The sequence below is a fragment of the Eupeodes corollae genome, chromosome 1 (genome assembly GCF_945859685.1).
Source record: "Eupeodes corollae chromosome 1, idEupCoro1.1, whole genome shotgun sequence".
Classification (NCBI taxonomy): domain Eukaryota; kingdom Metazoa; phylum Arthropoda; class Insecta; order Diptera; family Syrphidae; genus Eupeodes; species Eupeodes corollae.
In genome coordinates, this window is record NC_079147.1 from 282,080,737 (window position 1) to 282,106,464 (window position 25,728).

The following is a 25,728-nucleotide window of genomic DNA, read 5'->3' on the forward strand; positions in this document are numbered from 1 at the left end:
AGTCTGTTGGCAGAAAACATTAATATTATTATTATTCTTGTCCTTTCATAAAAATACATCTGTTTCATTAAAATTCTAATTGTTTCTTTTTTTCGGCCCATACAAATTTTGATCTTCCTGTTTTACCATTGATAGTCATTGAGGTTGGCTTCTTTGATTTAAACCAAATTCTCAAATGATGCTACAGGCCTTCTTAGCTATTCAGACAATTAGCCCCTTTGAATCACTTTTTCTTATTTTCTGGACTTTTTTCATAGAGACCATGAAAGACCGACATTATACCAAAAACCTGCAAACGATTCAAGGTCAATAACATCCAAACAATTCGTGGATCTACTTTCCGAACACATTAACAAGTCCTTGATAAATTAAAGTGACAAAATGCCACTACATCCACAAGTTTGCTCTTACTAAAAAATCTACAGTTCACAGAAAAATGTAATTTGTACGTGTTATTTTATTTTAAAAATTCTCTTCTATTTAACCCACCCTTTACAATCCAAACTCCCAAATTCAAACCCCTTGAACTTTCAGTATAGCTTCACGAGCATAACACTTTTGAACCCAATTATATTTAAACTAATCATAACTTAACCTTTAGGGTATAGAAAAGAACCCAAAAAGTCACTCAACCATTTCCTGCTCCACATATGCTTCTGGGCCAATATTCACATATAAATGCTCACGCTCGTGTTTTATCGTCCGTATTAAAGGTCCTCCTACACAATTATTGGAATTGACCATATAAAATCCACATAAATGTCCAATTCAAGCATTTCTCACAGCCAATATAACAACAACAAAAAAAAAACAACCCATCCTTAAAGACACGGAAGGCAATTACTTAAGACAGTTTCACTTAATTATGTATCACATCGTTGAGCAATACATACCTGCCTTCCACTTGTCGTCGTCGTCGTAGTCGTCGTCCTTGTCCTCGCGTCCTCGTCCTTGTCGTATAGTTTTCTCCATCATCACAGCCAACATTCGTGTTTCCAAGCCATTAACCGTAAAATCCAAACCACCAGAAAAGATACATTTTTATTAATCTCCAACGGTACCTTATATGTAATGAAATCTCTGTTTTTGTTTGTTTATTTTGTGTCTTCTGTTTGGTCTGAAAAGGGAAACAAAAGCATTTTATTAAACGAAATTGGTCAACATCCTATAAACAACAATAATAATACGTTTTCATTTTCGCTTAAGGTCATCCTCATCACTAAAAGTAAAAAGGATATCTAAGTATAGGAATGCTGATGTATAACTTCCTTTTCGCAAGTCGAACTTATCCTTACATAAGTAAACTTGAACAGAAACCCCTCCCCCATTCCCAACTCGCTGAACCAAATGAAATACCCTATGTTCCTATTTTCTGACGGATATGGTATATTGTGTGGTTTCGACTTGGTATAGTGCAGATGATCGTTCTGGCTTTTAGGAGGACTGTCCAGCAACAAATCTATACTTAAGTTTATTTTGCGGTTGAAAGGACACCCAACAAGGATAATATAAAAGAAAAACTATTTAAATCGAATGTGAGAGACATAAAATAGATACGTTGTTGCTCATATACTTTAGAACAAACACCAAAAACAAAAACAGTCAGGAAAGTCAGGATCATCGCAAATCACCATCAAATTTGATAGATTTAAGGACCCTTTCTGGTATAGGGTTTAAGTTTATTTGAATTAAATGTACGAAATTGCACATCCCTTAAATCATGATTAGATTCTAAGAATTCCGTATGATCTTATAAATGGACATAACATATACACCCTCGAGGTGGTGTTGATATGCGGTTGACACCCTTTTAGTTCATACGTCACAATTCATCTAAGGTTTCATCTTCATCAGCACAAAATAGAACATTTCAGTTATCAAAAACATGGCTTCTCTTCTCGAGTATAGTGTATCGTTGTTGTCTTATTGTCTTTAGTATTCTCTACAGGACACTACATACACTTAACAAAATTGGATGTCCTTGCTCCTTGGCTTTACCTTTGCTTTGGTTATTTTGTTCAATTTATTTTTGCCTACCTTAGGAAACCAACAAACCACAAACATTTGATGAAGAAAGGACAATACAATGGACACAACAAAAAAAGGGTATCCCCATCGCCACATCCCTTATTCATCTTTTCTACCTGGTTCTTTTATTATTACAACATCCTTTTGCTGAGTATATTTATACGAATAGTAAACAAGGATTGTGTTACCAATAAAACAAAATAAAAAAAAGAAACAAAACTTTAGTCAGTTTCAGTCCGCATCACACAATATAATGGATACACATAGTTGTTGTTGTTTGTATCCTTCTTTTTTCCTGATTTTATGTTGTTTGTTCTATGAACTTCATATAAAAGGGATTTTCATAGTCCATACAATAAGTCTTCATAATATTGGAAGGAATAGAGTGTAATTCTTTTGAACATGAAACATATTATATGAGTTGTTTGTGGTTTTTTTAAGGTTATGGTTGTATGTTCAGCATCAATGTATGGTTATGACAGGGTTGCCAAATAACAAACGGAATGTGTACCATCAAAACAAAGTCTTGAGAATGATTTCACTTGAAATGTTGTTGAGAGTTGTTTTAGATTGGTGGTTTTTCATTGTTACTTGAGTGACACTGATGTTCATGATTTCATAAATCAATCACAAAGTATTTGATTTGATAAATCGAAAAATGTCTTTGCTAATTCAAAAACTTATATTTGTCATTAGAAGTCACACTTGCGACACATTACATACGTTGAAATGTGTAAGATATGTTTTCAAAAAAAAAAAACAAAAAATTAAATCGACTTATTAGTTTAACATCGCCTATGTATAAAATCTTCCCTGTCATAATATATGAACTTCTAAAGCCCATCGTCAACAACCTGATAGGTCCTTATCAGTGTGGTTTTAGACCAGGAAAGTCCACAGTCGATCAAATATTCACATTACGGCAGATCCTGGAAAAACCCAAGAACACCAAATTGACACCCACTTCTTTCCATCGATTTCAAGGCCGCATATGACGGCATCTACAGGGACGAGCTGTATAGAGCCATGTCTAGTTTTGGCATCCCTGCCAAACTTGTCCGTTTGTGCAGGATGACCATGGAGAATTCACGCTGCTCCATAAAGGTTGGAAACAACTTAACAGAACCTTTCGATGTCAAAAAAGGTCTAAAACCTTGTCTAAAACAAGGTGATGCGCTGTCATGTGATTTTTTTAACATCGTGCTTGAAAGAATAGTGCAGAGCTCACACGTCACCGCTAGAGGTACTATCTTTAAAAAGTCAAAGATCAGATGGCGCGCACAAGTGGAAAGTGACCTCAACCAACCTGAAGTGCCCAACCGGAGACATCAAGCTAGGGACCGAGCTAGATAGACAAGTTTGTTGAGTGAGGCCCTAGTTCATACAGGACTGTAGCGCCACCTTAAGTAAGTAAGTTTATGAGAAAATTTAAAACAAAATCACGGTTTTATGGGGAATAACTTCTAGAGCACTTTAAAAATAATAACAAGTATAATCTTTTGTTGTCGGATATTGTGGAAATTCAAATTTTCGATTCTTGAACAAACAATTAGTTACGGGGACTTCTTTTATTTTGGTCTTACAATTTTTTTTTAATTTTAACACTAAAATGTTTTTTTTTTTAACGTTAATTGTGACAGCAATCAGGAGTTGTTAATTTTTTTTACTTTCAAAAGTTACTTTTATGATAAAGTGATGATATCTTTAAAATATGAATTAAGCTCATGCCATTTTTGCAGCTGCCACTTTAGAAACTGTCATCTTTTGACATTTTATAAGTAAAAAATCCATTCCCATAGGAAGTTATTTTAATAGGTCGAATTTGTCGAATTGAAAATTTTAACATTTCTCGAAGTTTCAAGGTCCCTAAATAAAAGATTTTTAGACAGACATTCTGAGCATGCTTAAGTAGGTGCGTTCGGGAAGCTTTTTTTGCGTTCCATATCTCAAGGTTAGGTAAAGATATTGACTTCAAATAAATGTTGATATCCAAATAATAAAACAAAAAGATGCAGAAAAGACACTAAACAAAATTGATTGGTTGTTACCATAGCAATTTACAAAAAAGGAAATTTCATCAAAAGGTAAAACAAATCTCCCAGGGTACCAACAACGAACCGAAGACGACCATGAGAACATCGTAATAGAATCGTAGTCTATGATGAGAATATGGAAATACCACTTCTCCAAATTATACAATAGTGATGGTGATGATGAATCGAATTCCCCTGTAAGGGAGATAGCACCACTCATCCTAGGAGACACAGAATATAATTCCACCTACCCGACCTTGACAAAGTGAAGATACATAAGCTATATCGCAGCTGAAGTCCAACAAAGCTGCTGGAGCTGACGGCATCGCTGCCAATTATTCAAAGCAGAAAGCGTTGACTTGGTAGGAACCATGCATTTACTCATCTGCCAAATATTGTCATAAGAAATCATGCCCGATGAGTGGAATCTTAGTTTGCCCAATACAGAATCAGTCTCCAGAATATTGCATATATGCAAGATCTTTTTTGCTTTATTATGAGAACGTCTGAACCCTGTCTTCAAGAACCTGATACGTCCTTATCAGTAGTGGCTTCAGACCAGAAAAGTCCACCATTGACCAAATATTTACATTACGGAAGATCTTGGAAAAACCCAGTAAGTTCAAATCAATTCATATCATGTCTGTATCGAGCTTTAGAGAGCAATATCTATTTTTGGCATCAATGTGAAACTTGTCCGTCTGTGAAGAATGAGTGTGGAGAATACACCCTGGTCTATGAAGGTCAGAAAAGATCTTTGCTATGCGACTTCTTCAACATCAACACAATTTTCCAAAGGACACAACAAGAAGATCAAACCGTGATATCAGTGTTGCATTTTGTATCATTGCGACGAAATTTGGGTTTAGTCGTCAAGTAGGGCAAGAGGAAGTGTATACTGTCATCGCACACAGGTGGGGGTGACCTTCAGTTTATTTGCCAATACCGAGCGACGAATTTGAGAAAGCACTTTTCAAGACAAGAATAACTCTTTTAAGATTTGTTGATATCTCTCAAGAGGCAGTACCCAATAAAAACTTGAAGGTGCAACGGTCATGGATTAAACACAAGACCTTTTGCAAACCACCCAAACCCAAAATGGTTATTAATCGTAAATCTTTTGAATTATTCATTCCAAAATCAAGATAACACCGTACTTTGCAGGAGTATCTTTTAACTTCGGTAAAAGTTCAAAAACCGATATACCTAATTATTGTAAATTAAAAAAAATAAATCAAACAGCGTTGACACAAGTTTTTAAGTTTTTGTGCAGTTTTTAGAAAAATTGAATTAACATTACAAAAAATAAGAAAAAGAGACTGGGATGCGACCTTCACTTAAAAGTTTGAGGGTTTATATAATGAAAGAGTTTTATTTCAAAATCTAATTTTGTTAAAAAGATGTTTAGTCGAAAACAAATTTTTACCAATTTTAGTAGCATTTCTTAAATTTTTACAAATTGGAAGAATAAAATTTATCAAGAACCGAACATCAATTTGCGTACTACTTTTTATAGATTTTGTTTTTGGATGAAAAAACGAACTGTTGAATTTAAAAAATTAAGCTACTGAATTTCGAAAACAATAAAGTTTGAACGCAATATTTTAAATTTTTGAAAATTGATTTGAGTCGTAAGTAAATTTTTACCAAGTTTAAGTATTATTTTTTTTGTTCAGGTTTTTATTTTTTGTAAAAAAAACTGTCAAGTCGATTTTCTCAAAATTTTAGTTGACAACAAATATTTTTTAAAAGATAAAATTGGTTTAAAGTCAATATTTCAAAGTTTTTAAAAGATATTTGAGAAGAATATCGACTTTTACCAACTTTTATTAATTTTTTAGTTTAGGTTTTATTTTTTGTAAAAAAAAAAAAGATTTTTCCTAAAATTTTACGGGATGTTGAAAAAACTATTCTTATAAGTTAAAACTAGTTGAAAGCCATAATCTCAAATTTTTGAAAAGATATTTGAGTCGAAATTCAATTTTAGTTTTAATGTTTTTGTTGGGTTTTTTTTTTTTATAAACAAAAAGTGTCAATTCGATTTTTCTCAAATTCTTAAAAACCTTATTTTTCGTTGCACTCAATTGTTTTGGAGATAAAATCATTTTGGTATTGTATAAAATGTTCGAGATGACAAAAGTTTCGCAATAAGAAGTGGAATGAAAATCTTAGCAAACTAGATACAAATGCGAAGCCATTTTGGAATATTGCCAAAATAATTAAAAACAAAAACAGACATATTCCAAATCTAGAAAATGGCAATTATTTAGCTTACGAAGACTCAAAAAAGGCTAATGTCCTCGGAACAACTTTTTTGAATAACCATTTAGTGTCCCAACATCTCAGTGATGATGAAACCAAAAACCTTGTAAGCCAATCAATAAGTGCTATAAACACACAAATTGTTGATACACCTGTTGACAAACTGATCACCATAGAAGATGTTAAACATATTGTTTCCAATCTTAAATCGAAGAAGTCTATTGGACAAGACAAAATCAAAAACAAATATATTAAAATGCTTTCCAAGGCTGGGCTTGTATTTTTAGTCTTTTTGGTCAATGCATGTTTAAAAACACAATATTTTCCCAAGCTTTGGAAAACGGCTAAGGTTATACCTATTTTAAAGCCTGGGAAAAACTTAAAGCTTCCACAAAGCTATCGACCAATAAGTTTGTTGAGTAGTCTTAGCAAAATTTTGGAAAAGATTTTAAAAGAAAAAATATTACAAATTTCTGATCAATTTAACATTATTCCTAATGAACAATTTGGGTTTAGAAAATTTCACAGTACTACTCACCAAGTATTGCGAGTATGCCAGTATGCGAAAAAGAATCGTTTGCTTGGCAAATCAACTGGTCTCATTTTACTAGACATAGAAAAAGCTTTTGATACTGTGTGGCACGATGGAATGGTCCATAAACTAGTTTGCTTAGGCTTTCCAACTTATCTAATAAAAATTATTCAAAGATTCCTGTCTGATAGGTGTTTTAGTGTTTATGTTAATAACTGTTCGTCAAAATGTTACCATATTGAACATGGTGTTCCACAAGGATCTGTATTAGGGCCATTTCTTTACAATATCTATACGTCCGATATTCGCAAGCTTCCTGAATGTCAATTAGCTATTTTTGCTGATGATACTGGTATTTTTTCATCGCATGAATTTGGTCTCAATATAGAGACAAATTTAAGCCATGCAATTGATCTTATAACTCAGTATTATTCTAAATGGAAAATAAAACTGAATGCTGATAAGGTACAAGCTATCTTTTTTAGTAGAAAAAGAAAGTCTTGTTTTCTTCCAAGCAGCCAGATAAATGTTAACGGTGTCAACATAAACTGGGAAACGAGCGTAAGGTATCTTGGTGTTTGCTTAGACCAAAAACTTATTTACAGAGAACATATCGAAAAAACATTAAAGAAAGTTGGTATTGCGATAAAACTTCTATATCCCTTTATCAATAGAAAGTCAGGTCTTAGTAACGACAATTAAATTATAATTTATAAAGTCGTTTTTCAGGCAATTCTTTTGTATGGTTGCCAGATATGGGGGAAGTGTGCAAAGTGTCATATACAAAAACTGCAGATATCTCAAAATAAATTGCTTAAAATGATGCTTAATCTTCCTTGTTATTATTCTACAGCCAACTTGCATGCAAGAGCAAATGTTAAAAAAATTTGTGATAGAATTGAAAAGCTGAATAATTCATTTGTATTAAAATGTGATTTTTCGGATAATCCATTGATCAACCAACTTATATCCTAACCACTTTTCTGCCAACTTATATAATTTTCTGTTAAACCTTGTTATTTTACTTATTGTTATGTTCGATTCTTCTAGATATTTAAATTATGTTATTTATTTACTTACTTAAACACATTGTGATATTAAATTATGCTTTATAATTTACTTAATTGATTTAGTGTTTATTTATTATATATGTACCTCTATGTGAGTTACACAATTATTTGTCTACTTGTTTTTAATGTATTACAATCAATTAATTAATTTATTATGTATATTTATTTATTTATAAGTTTGTTTATTTATTTATCAATTTCTTTGTGCAGTAATAGTTAAATAACTATTAGTTTGATTGTTTGTTTTGTATTTACTAAATTATTTATTAAATAACTAATTTATTTATTATTATATTTATTTATTTATTTTTTCTTTTTTTTTATTTATTTATTTATTTAATTTATTTATTTATTTAATTTATTGCTTAGTAATCAAATGTATTTATTTATTAATACATTTACAACTATAAAGTCACTAACTCATACTAAAATATAAACATAAGTATATTTATATATTATTTATGAATTTTGATACTAACCCAAAATACTAACCCATTTAAATATGTATGATTTAAAAAACTATGTTAAGACACACTGTACGTGAACACTTTTTTTCATATTGAAGGTTTTTTTTGTACTTTCCTTCAAATATTTATATCATCATACAATTCTTAAATTTAAAAATATAAATACTGATTCAGAAGAAAGATGTAATGTATCTATCTTATATCAAATCTCTGTATATGTAAATGTAATTCAAATACGAAAATAAAAAATCTATCTATCTATCTACAAATTTTTTTTCCAGTTTTTTTTGTTTTATAAAAAAACGGTTAATTGAAATTTTTTCAAAAAAAAAATTGTTTGGTATTACGTTTACTTAAAATTTAATTGAAGTCTCTAGTGTTTTTGGTTCGTGAGATATTTGGGGTTAACCAAATTTTTCACCTTTTTTTTAAACTACTATGGTAAAAAAAAAACACCTAAGCAATTTTCTTGAGAACCCTTACTGCATCTTTCTGAATTATATATGTACGGACGTATGTACACAGGCACGGATAGACATCTTTCTAAAAATCTTTTACTTGGACTCTAGGGACCTTGAAACGTCGAGAAATGTCAATACTTTCAATTCGACAAATCGAAGCGGTTACAACTACTTCCTATGGGAAGTTAATAAACCAAACAACTTTAACACTATTTTTTAAGTTTTGGTGTAGTTTTTAGATAAATTGAATTAATATTACTAAAATAATTTTAGATCCCACTTAGAGACTTAATGCCCACTCAGTGGATATTGCAACCTCCCTGAAAAATAAAATAATGTACCTACAAAAAGATTAACACACCTCACTGTGCAGACGTACTATTTCGAGATAAATAATTTGTGGTTTGTATTACTTTTGCCTTGAGATTTGGTTTCCGCAGAGATTTAAATAAGGCCACCTTACTTAGTTCTTAAAAGTACTTTTTTCCATGTACATATCTCCTGCACCAAAAAAATAAAAACTTTCTGCTAGAAAAAGTTTTGAGATTATCATCACCATAATTATCTAAATTTGCAGAAGTCCAGAAAGTTTTCTTCTCGATATCACTTAAAAATATGCTGAATTATTGAACATGAGTCTTTTACGTCAAAAACGGTATTTTAATTTTATTTTTAATCATATTGACGTCAAGGTGTTTAAATACTTAATTAATTTTTTTAACACCGGAAAAATGTCTTTAATCTTTCGGATTTCGGTCAAATAAAGTGACAGTCTTTTTATTTGAGATAATAAATTAATAATTTATTTCAGAAGATTTAATTTAATTTCAGAGAATTCTTGAACGAAAGTTTCTATTTATTATCATAACACCAAGTTATTTCAACTTGTTTTTCTTTTTCTTAATCAAATCAGTCAACAAACCATCCAGATTATTTTAAAATGTTCTCTTTTATATTTTCCAACACAATTTTTGTTTCATAATCTACATTTCTTCCATTATTTATTTAATAAAGAAACTTGAAACTTTAAATTATAAAACTAACCAACATTATTTTTTAGAGTAAACTTTTTAAATTTAACTAAACAAAAAATATATTCTGTATTTTGCCTCACTTTTCCTTAAAAAATTTCAAATTCCATTAATAACACTAATTAACTAGTATCTCCTGCTCCGTTACAAAAAACCAAACAAAAAACTTTTGCTTTCTTAAAATTTTATCTTTCTCAAAAATAAAAACCAACAAAAAATTCAAAACAAAAAAGAATTTTTCCAACCATTTCCATCTTCATCGACGAAAGACTTAATAAAAACAAAGAAAACACAGCCGTTCGTAACCAAAATAAAACCAAAGCATCAGGCTATATCCTTTTAGAGCCCGAACAACACTACTAGACTATGATGGAAATCGGGACAGTACTGAGGGAGAGAAGAAGAAAAAAAAAATAAAACTAAGCTTACTCCTTGCTTTTGTGGGAAACCAAAACCTCCTTCGCCATCGCCAGGACGAAAGAAAGGATGTATGAATAGAAGCTCCAAACATCAGAGCACAAGCTTTATTGCAAGTAATAATTTCTGAAACGTCTTCAGTCTTTCGTCGTTGTCTTCGGTCGCCATCGCAGTCGTCCTTTTACACATTTGTTCTACTTTTTAAACCGAAAAAAAGGTACTACTGCAGTCGTTATGACTTATTTTTCTTAAGGGGGGAATTTTTTTCGCCAGGAGCAATAAAAATAAAAATTTGATCCTGATTCGTCTGCGACCTGCAAGTTAGATGTATGATGTCTTTTTCTCTCGAAGCCGTCCTACCGATGATGTGAATGTGGATCTTTCGTCTTTCAATTGAGACAAAATGTACGTGAGTATAAAAATAATAATGTTTAAAAAAAAAACAGATGTTTACATTTTTATGGCGCATTCTTCTTTTGAAACTTTCAGGGAAGGGAAGATCCTTATTGCCATTTTAGTGTGGGAAATTAAGTTAAATTAAAATTGTATGTTTTTTATTAGTATTTCTAACTTTAACAAATATCCTTCACTTTAAGGATGTTATACATTCTAGCATCAAAGTGCAAGATAAAAAAAAACATTTTCATCCAATGTCCTTCTACATACACTTCCATGGCTTTAGCTTGAAGGACTCTTGAAAATAACTTTTTTATCTCCGTTATTTGATAGAGCCATCCTTCAACTCATAAAAAAACATATTTTGAAGTTTTTACATTCCAAACAATCAGGTTTTTTTTATACGTAATAATATTTGCCAATTGACTTCAACGTTTCAACGTATTCCATCATTTAGTCTCGCAGAAAGGATGCAAAAATTATCCTTTCAATCAGCAATAAAGGGAGAGTGATGCCCGTAGCTAATTTTATTTTTATTTTTTTTATACAAGGAGCGGAATCGAGTATCTGGTTGAGTCCTTCTTTCGGCTTAATCATCATCATCATCACTGATGCTGGACAAGGGAATTCTGAAAAATGTTCACTTAAGGGGAATGTATTGGTTTCACATAATTTGCAAACTTTGGGAAAAAGGACGAAGTTGATGGAATAAGTAAATTTTGTTTCAGTTCAGTTATGGCTACAGTAAAAAAATATCCTTGGGACAAATACGTGCGACCTATATTTAAGGATATTATATTTTTGGAATTTATCCTTTTCCTCTGGCATCTATAATAAATAAGTAAGTCAAAATGAATACACAAGTACAAACATTTACTAACTATGAGATCAACACAAGAACGATGGTATAGAGGCATTTAAATGAACTATAAGACCCTTTTTTTGATATTCTAGACACCTCTAAAGCCTGAAATTGACTATAAAATTCCCGTGAATGAAAAACACTTCATTATGCTATGTACCTGATGGAGTCTCGATTTTGACTATATCCTGTAAAATCGTTATTCCTCTCGACCTCTCATAAAGAACTCGTGTTTAATGGGTTGAATTTTTGGAAATTTTGTTAAGTATTAAAAGTTAAATAAACAGAAAATAACCATAATGTTGAGTACCCATGTTTTTGTGACATTTTCATTTTTGGATTAAATGTTTAAAGAAAATCATTAAGACTTAATCTTAAGTCAAATATTATTGGTTCCTAGAAAATCTGAAGGACTTATTTTGAAGACCATTAAAACATTTATTTTGTTAGTGAGTTAAAACACATTAAAAACCAAACCAGAAATCAAAGTCTTAAAATGTCAGAGATTTTACTTTGTATTCATTCAAAGTTTGTTTTGTGTTTTAAGAAAAGTTTCAAAATGTATTCATGATTTTTCGGAAATTGCGAACCACACTGATAACTTCCCATTCCGTCTGTGGATTTGTCTTGCTTAAAAGGTTTGTAGGATTTCGTGTTTTGTTAAAAAAGATAACAGTTAAATTATTCTAAACATTTTAAAATGACCAACAATATTTTGCATATGATGAAATAGTTTGATTTCAAAATATTTTTTTTTTTTTTATTAACCGCACACTCAAGGGGATATACCCTTATTATGTAGGCACAGTGTGAGCACTAGGAAAGGGAGAGAGGGGTTAAAAGGAGGTGTCACATTGGTTTTGAATTCCTAATTTTTGCAATGAATAGGAAAGACAGAGTGTGATAAGGAATTCCACATTCGTGTAGTACGGCTAAGGAACGAATCTCTGTACTTGACAGTACGACTGAAGTGGAGCTCGACGGTATTCTGATGAGCATTCCTAAAAGCGCGAGTATTACGGTTGAACTGTTTAAGGAGAGGCATCCAGCTGGCTATTTCTCTAGATCACAAGCCATTAAAAAAACGGTAAAAAAGGATTAGACAAGAAACCTTACGACGATGTTTAAGCGAAGTAAATAAACTCATGATGATAATATCAATACGATTGCAGTCCAATGTACTTAACATATTTCGATCATTGCACATATGTGAAGTCGCTCCGCTTGAAAGGGGAATGGGGAAAGACCTATATGAAAATATGTAGCAAAAAGAAGAGAATATGAAAATGATAGATTTTGCTGTTGTTTTCTCGGTACTTTGCATTTTGGAGCTAAACGGCCTCTATTACCACAATTATAACACTTGCCAATATATTTTCTTTGTTTCTTTGTGTTGTGGTTGTACTTAAAATAATAATTGAAATGAAATATACTTTGACAGTCTTATTTAATAGAATTCGCTAAACAGATGAATAGTTATACAGTGAATAAGGATTTATGTAGGCTCTATGTAACGTTGCAAAAATTCCTATTTATAAAAAAATCTGCTATAAATTTTAGTTATACAATGCTTATATCAAAAAAAGTGCCAAAAGTACTATAAAATCTGCTAGTTGTCATAGCAACTAAAATATAACAAAATAATTTCAATTATTTGTATGATATTCTCTTTCGAAAATCTATATTTTTTTTAGATTCTTCGTTTCTTCGGCTCACGAGCTAAACTCGAGAGGCATTATTGTTTTTATTTTAATTTCAAAAAGAGAGGAGAGAAATCAAAATGACATTTACGAAATAATAATAACAATAATTTCCTTATGTAGGCTCTATTCAACCTCAAAACGCGTTTAGCTTATTATGGGACTATGCAACCTTGTATAAGTTTTATAAATAGCATTTTTGCGTTTAGAGGCATTATAGAGATAACATAACTTTATGTAGGCTCTATACAGCGTTTTTAAATAAGACTGTGAGTATTTAATAATTCAGGTTTTATTTAATTCTGACTTTCTTCTTGGATTATACAAAATTGCCAAAACTCTCGTCGACACGTGTCTTCTGACAGACATAAATCTACGTGTCACTTTGAAGTCTGCTGTCACTTGGTATTCAGGTCACAGGGTGACTCCAAGACACCACATTCCTCCCCCTTTAGTTTATTCCAAAGCGTTTAGGCGCTTTTATCACTCGTCCATAACGGGTGGCATTATCAGAAACTTGTTTTGCGGAGATGGTGGGGGCTAAGATATCATCATTTGATTCAACATTTTGTTTCTCTTGCTCTTGTGAATCAGGAGTAACTATGTTTTCTGTTGTTGTTGATGGTGGCAGGGATGAGTTTTCTAGGGTTAAGTCTTCTCGCTGACGATCCTCAGTGTCATCACCTTTAAATGGAATCCCAAACGTATGGCTGTCGGTTAGGCGGCTTTGGTTGTTGGTTAGGCGGCGTTTGATTTGATCGATATGACGGCGATCGATTTTATTATCAGTTGATTTTACTACATAGGAAACGGGACTAGTTACTTCGATAATTTCACCTTCCAGCCAGAGCGGTCCAATCGAATAATTTTAAAAATAAATAGTATCTCCAAACTTAAGACTTCTTACCTGACCAAAAGATGAATCTGGACTCATCTGTCCATCATCCGGATGCATGGCATCTAATGCAGTTCGAAGCCTTCGTCCCATCAGCAGCTAAGCTGGAGTTTTTCCTGTTGTTGTGTTAGGTGTCGTGTGTTGTTTAAACAGAACACGTTGCTGTTTGGTCTGCATGTCTCCCTCTGACATGGTCTTGAGAGATGTCTTTAAGTATTGAACCATACGTTCCGCTTGTCTATTACTGGATGGGTGGTATGGAGCCGTTGAATTGTACTTAATACCATTTAAAATATAAAACTGCTGCATTTCAGCAGACACAAAAACCGTACCATTATCTGAAATAATTCTTTTGGGTTGGCCATGTATAGCAAATGCCTCACGCAATTTATTTTTCACTTCGGTCGATTGCGTACTATTTTTACTTCAAGCCACTTTGACATAGAGTCCACTATGACCAAAAATGTATATCCCTGGAATGGTCCAGCAAAATCTATATGTAAGGTGTTCCATGGTACTTCTGTGGGATTAATAAATTGTCGTGGTGCAGTTGGTGGATTTCCTTTATTTGTTTGACATTGGTCACAGCGTTGGACTTCTAATTCTATTTGCTTATTAAGGTTAGGCCGACACACATAACTACGGGAATAGGCCTTCATTAAATTGATTCCCGGATGATAACCATGAAGAAGTTTCAAATTTGATTTTGATATGTGGGAGGTACAACTACTCTACTACCCCACAAGATACAGCCCTTATGAGTAGAGAGTTCCGTCTTCCTACGGATATACGGAATAAGTTCTTCTGAACTTTCAAAAATTGTTGGCCATCCATGTAAAATTAACCGCAAAACTCTTGACATTACCGGATCCTTTGCAGTCTCTCTAGCTATTTCAGCCGCTGTCACTGGCGGATTACTACGCATCTCCAACATCAATATGTCAGCCGGACCATTTATTTGAGCGTCAATTGACGATGGTAATGGCAAACGACTCATACAATCAGCATTTGCATTCTTTGGCCCTGGTCTATACTCCATTGTATAGTCATAAGCGGACAACAGCAGGCACCAACGTAACATTCGGGGGAGATCATTAGTGGTATTTGTTTACGTCTATTAAAAATTCCCAACAACGGCTTGTGGTCAGTGGTAATAATTATTTCACGTCCAGCAACATATTGGTGGAAATGTTTCATTCCAAAAATAATAGCTAGTGCCTCTTTGTCAATATGAGCGTAGTTTCGCTCGTGGACTCCAAGAGTGCGAGAGGCAAATGCAATGGGACGCTCTGTTCCATTTTCCTTATCACTGTATGCCAGAACGGCGCCAATCCCATAAGGCGAAGCATCGCAAGAGAGAACCCACGGTTTAGAAACGTCATAATGTATTAAAATGGTATCTGAATCAAGCAAATTTTTTAGTTCGTTGAAAACACCTTAATGTTCATCAGTCCATTTCCATTGCACATTTTTATCAAGCAATCGATGTAATTTTTCGGCAACAGATGATTTATGAGGTAAAAATGAGTTATAAAAATTAAGTAACCCCAGGAAGGATTGCAACATCTCTTTATTTAGGAATAGGTGCCTGTTGAATCGCTCTCACTTTCTCTTTGTTAGGGGAAATTCCATCCCCACTAATATGGACACCAAGAAAGTCCAATCCGCGTTGAGCAAATAAACACTTATTTTTGTTTACTGTCACGTTTGCTTTAGCTAATTTTTCAAAAACTGCTTCTAAATTACATTTGTGGTCAGATTCGTCTTTTCTTGTGTGTATTAAGGGTCAACAACTCAGCAGAGACGTCATCCACAACCAGTTGCTGGTAGGCCTGTTGTAAATCTAACTTTGTGAATTCTTTGCCTTCTGAGATTGCCGCCATGACCTCTGAGGTGTTGCCCAACGGGAAAACATGACAGGCTCCAAAAATTTTTTTTTAACGAGTTTTTCAATTTCTGTTTCAACTGCTGGCTTCCAGGCGAATGGACACTGACGATGCTTGATTAAAATTGGATTTAATCCTGGCAATATTTCCAAAGAAACAGGCGGCCCTTTGTGAGCACCCAATTCTTCGAAATTTACCCTCCAAATTCATAGCATTCCCTGCCACCTCTAACGCGCAAATACCTTGAACAGAAATTCCCAAAACTGGAAACCAGTCTCTTCCCATCAAACACCGCCCACCACCTGCGCTGGGCTGCTTCATGTGCAACTGAAATTTCGTAAGCCCTTTTAAAATCTAACTTCAGTTCACTAAACAGACGTTTTTGTAATGACTCATCGGCCACTCCGCAAACAATCTGATCTCTCAGCATTTTGTCTAGTTCCATGAAATCGCAGTGTTCAGATAATTTTCTTAAGTCTTTAACAAAATCAGCAATTGATTCCCCACTCTTCCGAACACGTTGGTGGAACGTAAGTCGAGGTACTATTTCGTTTGGTTTAGGATGAAAATGACCATCCAACTTTTCTACAATTTCTTGGAACGACACATCTTTTGGGGGACGGAGGTGTAAGTAAAGAACGGATTATCTCATATGTAGATTCCCCAACACATGATAAAAATATTGCTCTCATTGATCCGTCGTTAGATATGCCATTGGCCTCAACGTTTGTGACGACGTATGGTTGACATTAGACATCGCAGTTTCGTTCATTTTTCGCTCGTCACTAAAATGTTGTGGTTGTACTTAAAATAATAATTGAAATAAAATATATTTGAGTATTTAATAATTCATGTTTCATTTAATTCTGACTTTCTTCTTGGATTATACAAAATTGCGTTGCTGTTCTTACTTTCGTTGAACTCTTTGGTATTTTCTCGAGCTAAAAATGCTTGCTGACACCTGCGTGTCTTCTATAATTTTAATTTTTAGATTGCTCATAGAAGGCAATTTGTCACGAGTCTCCATCGCAACCACAAAATTTTTTCAGATCAGGAATCATAACTGCTGTCGTCCAGCTTTTCTATTTGGTAAAGAGACTAACTCATATTAAATAGATTACTAAATGATACCTTCTTATTTAATATATGGGTTCTGGGCCCATAGGTTAGGTTAGGTTAGAGTGGCTGTCTAGATATCATTGACACACGTAGACCTCAAGGGTCCATTGTGATACCACTAATGAGGTTACTCATGGGAGAGTAATGAATTTAAACAAATCATTTGTACTTTTAATAAAGTTAGAGAGACGTTTTGTGTCAATCGTTGCCAGTTCACTGGTATTATCGAAGAAGGGATTACCGAGAAAGTAATTCCTTCTAATGGAGAGTGCTGGACATGTACATAGAAGGTGTTGGACTGTTTCCTCTTCATCCTCGTCCATGCAGCTTCTACAGAAGTCATTTGTGTAGACCCCTAGCCTCAGAGCATGTCTACCTATGAGGCAGTGTCCCGTTATTACTCCAATTGTAGAGCTTATACTTTGTCTGCTTAGTGATATCAAGCCTTTTGACCGTTTTAAGTCAATACTTGGCCATATTTGCTTGGTTGCCAGGCAGGTGGTACTTTGTGACCATCTAGTATTTGTTGTTTCTAAAGCATATTGCTTGAGAAGATATTTACATGTAGCAAGTGGTGTTCCTATGTTATGTTTTTGTCTAACATAAGGCAGAAGTGTTCCGTTTTTGGCGAGCTCATCGGCTTTGCAATTTCCCGGAATGTCTCTGTGGCCCGGCACCCAAATGAGGTGAATGTTAAACTGTTCCGTCATCTCCTTCAGAGATGATTGACAATCGTGGACTGTTCGAGAGTTTGTGGAGACAGGCGCGAGAGATTTAAGAGCGGCTTGGCTGTCCGAGAAGATTCGTATATCCTTACAAGATATAACGTTTTCTTTGAGCCAGGATAGTGCTTCTTTAATCGCCATTACTTCTGCCTGGAATACACTACATTGATTGGGAAGTCTATAGGATAGACTGAGATTCAGTTGTTCTGAAAAGATACCACTTCCAACTCCGTGATCGGTCTTTGAACCGTCAGTGTAGAAGTGTACCGCATCGTCTTCCAGGGGTCCCTCTTCTTCCCAGGAGGATCTTGAAGGGATGGACACATGGAATCTTTTACCAAATACCATTTTTGGGGTGGTATAGTCTAAGCGATCTGGGATAGATCTGAAATTGTCTAGAATGGTTGTATGTCCAGTATTGTTACTGGTCCATTGAGAGGTGGCTCTAAGCCTTACACATGAGTTGGCAGCCACCTTTTTAGAGAAGATGTCAAGTGGTGTTAGGTTTAAAAGCACTTCCAGTGCTGCGGTTGGTGTTGAGCGAAGTGCTCCTGTGATGCACATACCTGCTGACCGCTGGACTTTAATGAGTTTATTTAGATTTACCATCTTATCCAGTGCGGTCCACCATACGACGGCTCCATAAATGAGTATCGGCCTGATTACCGAAGTGTATAGCCAGTGGGTTATTATGGGGAGAAGCCCCATTTTGATCCTATGGCCTTTTTACAAGTAAAAAGCGCTACAGTAGCCTTTTTGACTCTTTCATCAATATTTGCCTTCCAATTTAGTTTTTTGTCTAAAATGAGGCCCAAATATTTAGCTTGGTCGGAAAAGCTTAATGGTATTCCTTTAATCTTTGGTGGGCTAATCTGAGGAATTTTATATCTTCTCGAGAAGAGTATTAATTCTGTTTTGTGTGGGTTGACGTCCAATCCACATTGATTAGCCCATTTAGTTAGCCTGTTTAGGGCATTTTGTAGGAGTTCCGAGAGAACTTGGGGGTGCTTCCCAGATACCGATATCGCAACGTCATCAGCGTAGGCAATCACCTTGAAACCTTCTGTTTCCAATGTTGTAAGTAAGTCGTTTACTACCATGTTCCATAAAAGAGGCGAAAGGACTCCACCTTGGGGAGTGCCTCGATTCACCGATCTGGTGGTAGTAAAACTTCTCATGTTAGAAATTATTGTCCTGCTTTTGAGCATGAGACTTATAAGATCTATGAGTGACTTCTCTAATTTCAGCTTATCCATTGCTGTTGTGATCGCCTGGTAACTGACGTTGTTGAAAGCTCCTTCAATATCTAGGAACGCTACCAGGTTATATTCTTTGTATTCGAGGGAATGTTCAATAGTACGTACCAGTGAGTGAAGTGCTGATTCTACTGATTTTCCCTTAGAGTAAGCATGTTGAGCTGTGGAAATGAGACATGGTTTTAAATTATGTCTGATATAAATTTCAATCAATCTTTCCAAGGTTTTAAGAAGGAAGGATGATAGGCTGATTGGTCGTAGATCTTTAGGGTTAACGTGTGAGGGTTTCCCTGCTTTAGGAATGAAGACTAGTTTTGCCATTCTCCAGGCTTTGGGAATATATCTCAACCTTACACAGCTTGTCAGAATGATTTCCAATGGTGGAATAATCATGTCTGAGCATTTTTGTAGTTCGGCCGGAATGATTCCATCTGGTCCTGGAGATTTATATAGATCAAAGCTGTCTATGGCCCATTGCAGTTTTTCCCGCGTTATTAGATCAACTAAATCGCTTGTAGAAGCTTGAGACTCTGATGTTAAGTCGTTGAGTATGTTAGAACTACCTGGAAAGTGGGTGTCTAATAACAGGTTAAGAGATTCTTCATCTGTGATAGTCCATGTACCTGTTTCTGTCTTTAAAGCACTAGGTATTGTTGGACTTTTTGAGAGAATTTTCCTGAGTCTTGAGGCTTCTGAAGTATTTTCTATTTTACCACAAAAATTTCTCCAAGAAGACCTCTTACTCTTTCTTAATTCTTTTTTATATTGCTTTAGAGCTTGTTTGTATAAGTCCCAGTCAGAAGGAGATCTAGTGTACTTAGATCTGTTGAAGAGTTTACGACAGCTCTTTCTGAATGGTTCTAATTCTTTATGCCACCAATGAGGTTTCTTTTTACCCTTTAAAATGGTTACAGGGCATGAAGATCTCATTGATTCATTTAAGGCTTCGGTGAGATGATTTACAGAAAGGTCTAGTTCATCTTTACTGGAGGAGCTTTTAAGAAGGTTATGATTAAGCAGTTGTGCTAGTACCTCCCTATAACGCTCCCAGTTGGTATTCCGGTGATTTCGAAATCCCGTAGATGTATTTGCTACATCTTTGAGCTCAAACTGAATGTATTTGTGGTCAGAGAAGGAATTCTCTTTTGAGACATGCCAGTTTGAAATCATATTGTGGATCGAGTCAGAGGTAAGTGTAATATCAAGTACCTCTTTCCTATTCTTGGTTACAAATGTGGGTTCATTACCAATATTACTTATGAGTAGGTTAGTGCTTAGTAAATAATCAAATAAGTACTCACCTCTCTCATTTATATCAGAGCTACCCCATACCGTGTGATGGGCGTTAGCGTCTGAACCAATTAGGAGACCAACTTTTTTCGATTGCGCGTCCGCAATTGGCTTCCTCAAGGTGTTTCCTGGAATTGGGCTGTCGTGGCCAAGGTAGGAGGATATGAGCCAGTAGGTGGCTTTATCTGTTGTTAGGACAGCGGTGGTGGTGTCCTTATCGCTGTAATTGGGGAGTAAAAATATGTTTAAGTCATTTTTTACTAACATGCATGACCTTGGTTCACCTTTCTCCGATGCATATAATATTTTATAGCCAGGAGTCCTGAGACCTCTGATGATGGAGTTTGAGACCCACGGCTCCTGTATTAAGACGATGTCTTCCTTGTTCATATGCAGTCGGAGTATCAGGTTGTTTGTGGCCATGATGGCGTGATGGAGATTAATCTGTACTAATCGCAGCATTGCTACTATTAGTCAGATCAACCTCCACCACTGTTTTGTCGGCGTTTTCCTCGTCTGAGGAGGACCTAAGCAGGTCTTCCTCACTCTGGGTGATGCCTAAGGTGGCGTCTTCAGTCTCCATGTCGGAGTTACTGTCGACTTTAGTTTTAGCCTCCACGTCGGATGGCTTATTTGGGGCAGTGGATGTCGATGGTTCCACTTTTGGTGTTGCATCGACCTCCATTTTCGTTGCCAATGAATCGCTTCCCTCCGCTGAAGAGGCTTCTGTGGGGGGCGTGTTTAGCTTATATTCATCTTTTTTATAAATACGCATCATGATTTCATCGAAACCATACCTAATCACACCTTTGGTCGCGGCCAGTGGAGCCAGTGATTCCCTATTGATCAGCACGAGAGCCGATCTATAGTGACCCACTGTCTCCTTCTCAACCTTTGGTACTTTCCAGTCGTGAGTAGGAAGGTCCGGATTACTTGTTTTGATCAGTTTCATGATCATGTCTGGACAGTTGTGAAGAGCCGGGACCATTATACGTGCTCTTGGCCGGCAAGGAATATTCTCCCTTGCAACAACCTCGAGCTTGGCACCCGGCCAGACTTCTGGCAAGCCATTGACAGCAGCCCTGTATAGATCGAAAGATCTCTGATCACCACAGGCGATGAGTTTGATGCGATTTTGGTACCATCCTGCATCGGCTGTGTCTGGGAGAGGCCCCGGATTTTCCTCGATAACAGATAAAAATCTGAAACCGAGGTGAGCCTTGACCTCTGCCCAATGATCATGAGAGATGTTACCATCCACATGACTCCTGTCAATGACCGCGGCAATGATCTTACCTTTGAGCGCGTCGCTGAAGGAGAGATCTTTGTTGACGGCTGATGTGCTGTTGGAAAGCACCTTCTGCCTTTTTGGTTCGGGCTTGTCACCCTCGAAAGACCTATCTCGCTTTGACGTTGAGTCGCCGCAGGTCGGTTTAGCTTTTTTGCTAAGAAAGCCACTAGCCCACTCGAGTTTACGCGTTTGCTCTGGGGTTCTTTCCGCCGCCGGTATGACACCGACTGCGGCTAGAATCCTTTCGGCGTTGCGTTGGTCTCGATTGGCCTGTGACTTCTTGGACTTCTTTTTGGCCGGCCCAGAACTATGTCCGTGTGTCACAGATGTGGGTCCACCTCCAGATTTAATCGCTACCGATGCCAATCCGGGTGTGCCCTCACCCTTTGAGTCAATTCCACATGTCGCAGATTTTGTCTCTCCGGATGGGGTGTCTCTTTTTGGGGTCGCTTGCGACGTCCTAGCAGGAGCGGGGAAGAGGTGGGGTGTGGAATTTCCACCATTGGGACTGCCGAGCGTCACAGCTGTTCCACTGACGGGTAATTCCTTTAAGTATATGTTGCGGCTAGTAGAGGGAGAAGGACTCTCGCCACTAGTTGCAACCACAGGGTTGACAACACGTTCACACACCTGATTTGGCTCGACAGCCTTTTCAGGTGATGTGACCGCATTGGCAGCCTTGGTGCGATTTTTTTGTTTAATAATTGTTTTGTTTGTTTGTTTATTTTTAAATTTTTTCATTGTATTCCCACGAGTAAAGCGGAAAGACGGTCAGCCCCGGCAGAGCCGCTTGCCGGGGTAAGGCAGAAATATGACGGACCTTGCCACAGCATCCGAAAGAGCTCGTTAACGGCTGGTTTATCCCCCAGCCTTTCATTCTTCGGCACGGTTTTCGTACTAGTACGCTCACACCACCACTGAAATTAGGAACCTCTAAACTATGATTAAATTGGGTTTCCGAACGTTGCACTATTGAGGAGTTACAACAATTCAGCGATCCAACTCAACCTTAGCTAATCACCATCCTGCCAAAAACGCACAGGACTACTGTGGTGATCATTGCCCGCCTGGCACCCACTTGAAGGGTTTGAATGAGGATTTTGCCGGGCTTCTGGGCCCATAACCTGTTGTGAAATTAAAAGAAGATCCCAATTGACGATTTAAATTAAGAAGGCAGAACGCAGAAATCTTTACAGTAAAAGAGTTTATTAGCAAATAAGTAGAAAAATATAATACAAAGATAATAAAAGATTATATAACTGAATATTTATGTTGAATGTATAAGAGCTTTACGTTCCAGTTTTACTTTACAATAATATAATTATAGTGTTTATATTTATATGAAATTCCCTTATCACAACCTATTTAAATGTCTTTATCCATTATATAATAATATACGAGTAGTTATATCAATTCTTTCCTGTCATTTCTTTTGAATAACATCTCAATTTCCATCATCGGTGAGGATGACATTAAGTTATATCAAATGTTCGTATATTCATCTCAATCCTTGACTACACGTTTAACAAAAAATCTTTATGTCAAATCTACTTATTCATGTATTCATCCTTAAAGTCAACCTGCAGCGCACATACATAAAAGTAAATTCAAAATCATTTATCAAAATCCCAAAATATATGTACCTTTATTTGCCTGTTGATGTTAAATCATCACACAGAGAAACCACCAATATATAAGTAAATATATTTATATCCATACATTCCCACTTGTTCTATATGGAAATATCCTTCGAAATCAACTTATACAATACTCGTTGAGAAACACCTGAAATGCGTATTTTCGACTACTCGTACCTACAAGTGACATTTCAACACCAAACACGTTCAACATATTTTTTACCACTTCTCTGAGGCTACGATTATACAAAAGGACGAGGATATATGTTTGTGTTGTTCGTATCCCTTCAGTCTCTTTATTCTAAGGTACATCCCAGTAGGAAATTTGCTCACCAATGAAAATTTTGTGTGAAATCGCCAAGGAAATCAGCTACTCGAATCATTGAGGAATAGCATGCAATGAAATCCTTACTGAAAGGCATTGCGTTTTTCCTATGATTATACAATCCACCCTATCTTTTTCCTTGTAAAATATTTCATTCCCGATATGAAGCACGAGATGGGTGTTTTGTTTTTGTTTATATTTGCCTTTTTCTTCTCTACCTGCCACTGAATAATACGGAGATTGGCTTCAGTTTAAGAATTTCAATGCTCGGGTTTTTACATACAATAAAAAATTGCCGTTCCCGTTCGTCAGCCTGGTTTGCTTCGAGAAACAAAGTTATTTCCAACAACAACGACCGACGGTGATGGCGACGCATGGTTGAAGGATTGCAATGTTCGGGTTTTTTACATTATCATAAAACTTCGATTCGCGATCCTCAGCCTGGTTTGCTTAGAAACAAAGTTATTTCCAACAACAACGCACAGTGTTCGGGGTAAGTGATTTGTTTTGAAAAAATTGTTGTTTTTTCGAGAAACAGTTTTTCAGTTGAATTCCATTGTTCATAGTGTCAACAAGTGAGTAAAGCTTAAAATTATTAAAAAGAGTTTAGAAAATAAATTATAAGCGTAAAAAAGTGAATATTTAGGTAAATTGGTAGGTAATTGTGTTCAAATGGACAAGGAAAATATTCAGGTAATTTTATTTAAATTACAAATCCCTTTCTACAATTATCTAGTCCTATTTTTTTGCTCTTTTTCTAAAGACTTCCGGATCTAAACAGTCGGCAATGGACTCCATTGAATTTTCACCCACAAAGCAGGCAAGGCGGATTTTTAAGAAAACGGTAATTATAACTATTATTATTTTATTAAATTAAATTTCTATATATCTGCTTTACATTTTGTATAGAATCAACAAGATATGATAGACGAAATGAGAGCGGACATTAAACGTTTGTGTGTCACCACGGAGCAGCTAAAAAATGGGATCTGCACATTGTCAGCATTTTTTTCAATAAAATCATAAAAATTTATATGACTGTTTTTTTTTAAATATTTGTATCCAAAGATTTAGGTATGAGTAAAAAATAATTCGATAATAAAAACATGATTGACTTCATTTATGCACATTCACGAAATTTTTCACCAGGTCAATTTGCATTAATGAATGAGTTACATTGGCTTCCCTAAGGAAACCACTGGTCAATATTAATTTATGAAAAAGGCGTTCAATTTTGCAAAGTGAATTCCTTGGTGAACATTCATCACATTTTTCATCAATGTAAAGTACACAAGTATATCAGCAACTCCACTAACCCAGTGATTTCTCCGGTGTGAATTCGCGGTATTTTTCATCAACTACAATTCACTTTGGAATACACCAAATGTACTTGCTTGGTGATTTCCTCACTGAACAGTCACCATGAAATTCACAACTTGGTGAACGCCAATCCAATCCCCATGTTAATTTCACTGATGTTTTCACCATGTTTTCATGGGGTGTAGCTTCCATTCACCAAGGAATAAGTTGGTGATTCACGGATGAATTTTTTGAAATTTCCTACTGGGATAGTTTGTTTATCATATAAACTTTCTCTTTAAATGTATACGCATACGTTTACCCTTATTTGCACAACTTGTTCCAGCAGTCAGGACTCAAGACAAGAACAATATGACATCAACAACATTAACAACAACAAAACATAACTACCATCACCATCAGCACAAAAACACCAACGGCAATGGGAGTGGCAATGGAATCAGCAACGGTATGCAGAAGAGTGACAAGTTCAACATAAAAGGACGAAATTCATATCAAAGATTTCCGCCTCTACATACGAGTAGGTAGCTATATCATCAACCTTTTCTTTTCCTTGACTCTCCGACGAAGGATATGGGAATAGATAAAAGTGGGCGTTAGGCCACCCAATATTCAAATGACACCGATATATAATAGCTTTAAAAGTTAATCCTTCTTTTGTGTATGTTCAAAAGGACGACGACGATGATATGATGACGACACGTTGAAAAGTCTCCTTTGCCCAG

At 35.5% G+C, this 25,728-nt stretch overlaps 1 long non-coding RNA gene across 1 annotated transcript; it reads left to right on the forward strand.

The window, feature by feature from the left end:
- The first annotated feature begins 24,133 nt into the window (after nt 1-24,133).
- On the forward strand, nt 24,134-24,942 carry LOC129942444 (uncharacterized). Its single transcript, XR_008781029.1, has 3 exons — nt 24,134-24,376; nt 24,447-24,527; nt 24,593-24,942. It is a non-coding gene; the product is annotated as an uncharacterized LOC129942444 (long non-coding RNA).
- The last annotated feature ends 786 nt before the right edge of the window (nt 24,943-25,728 follow it).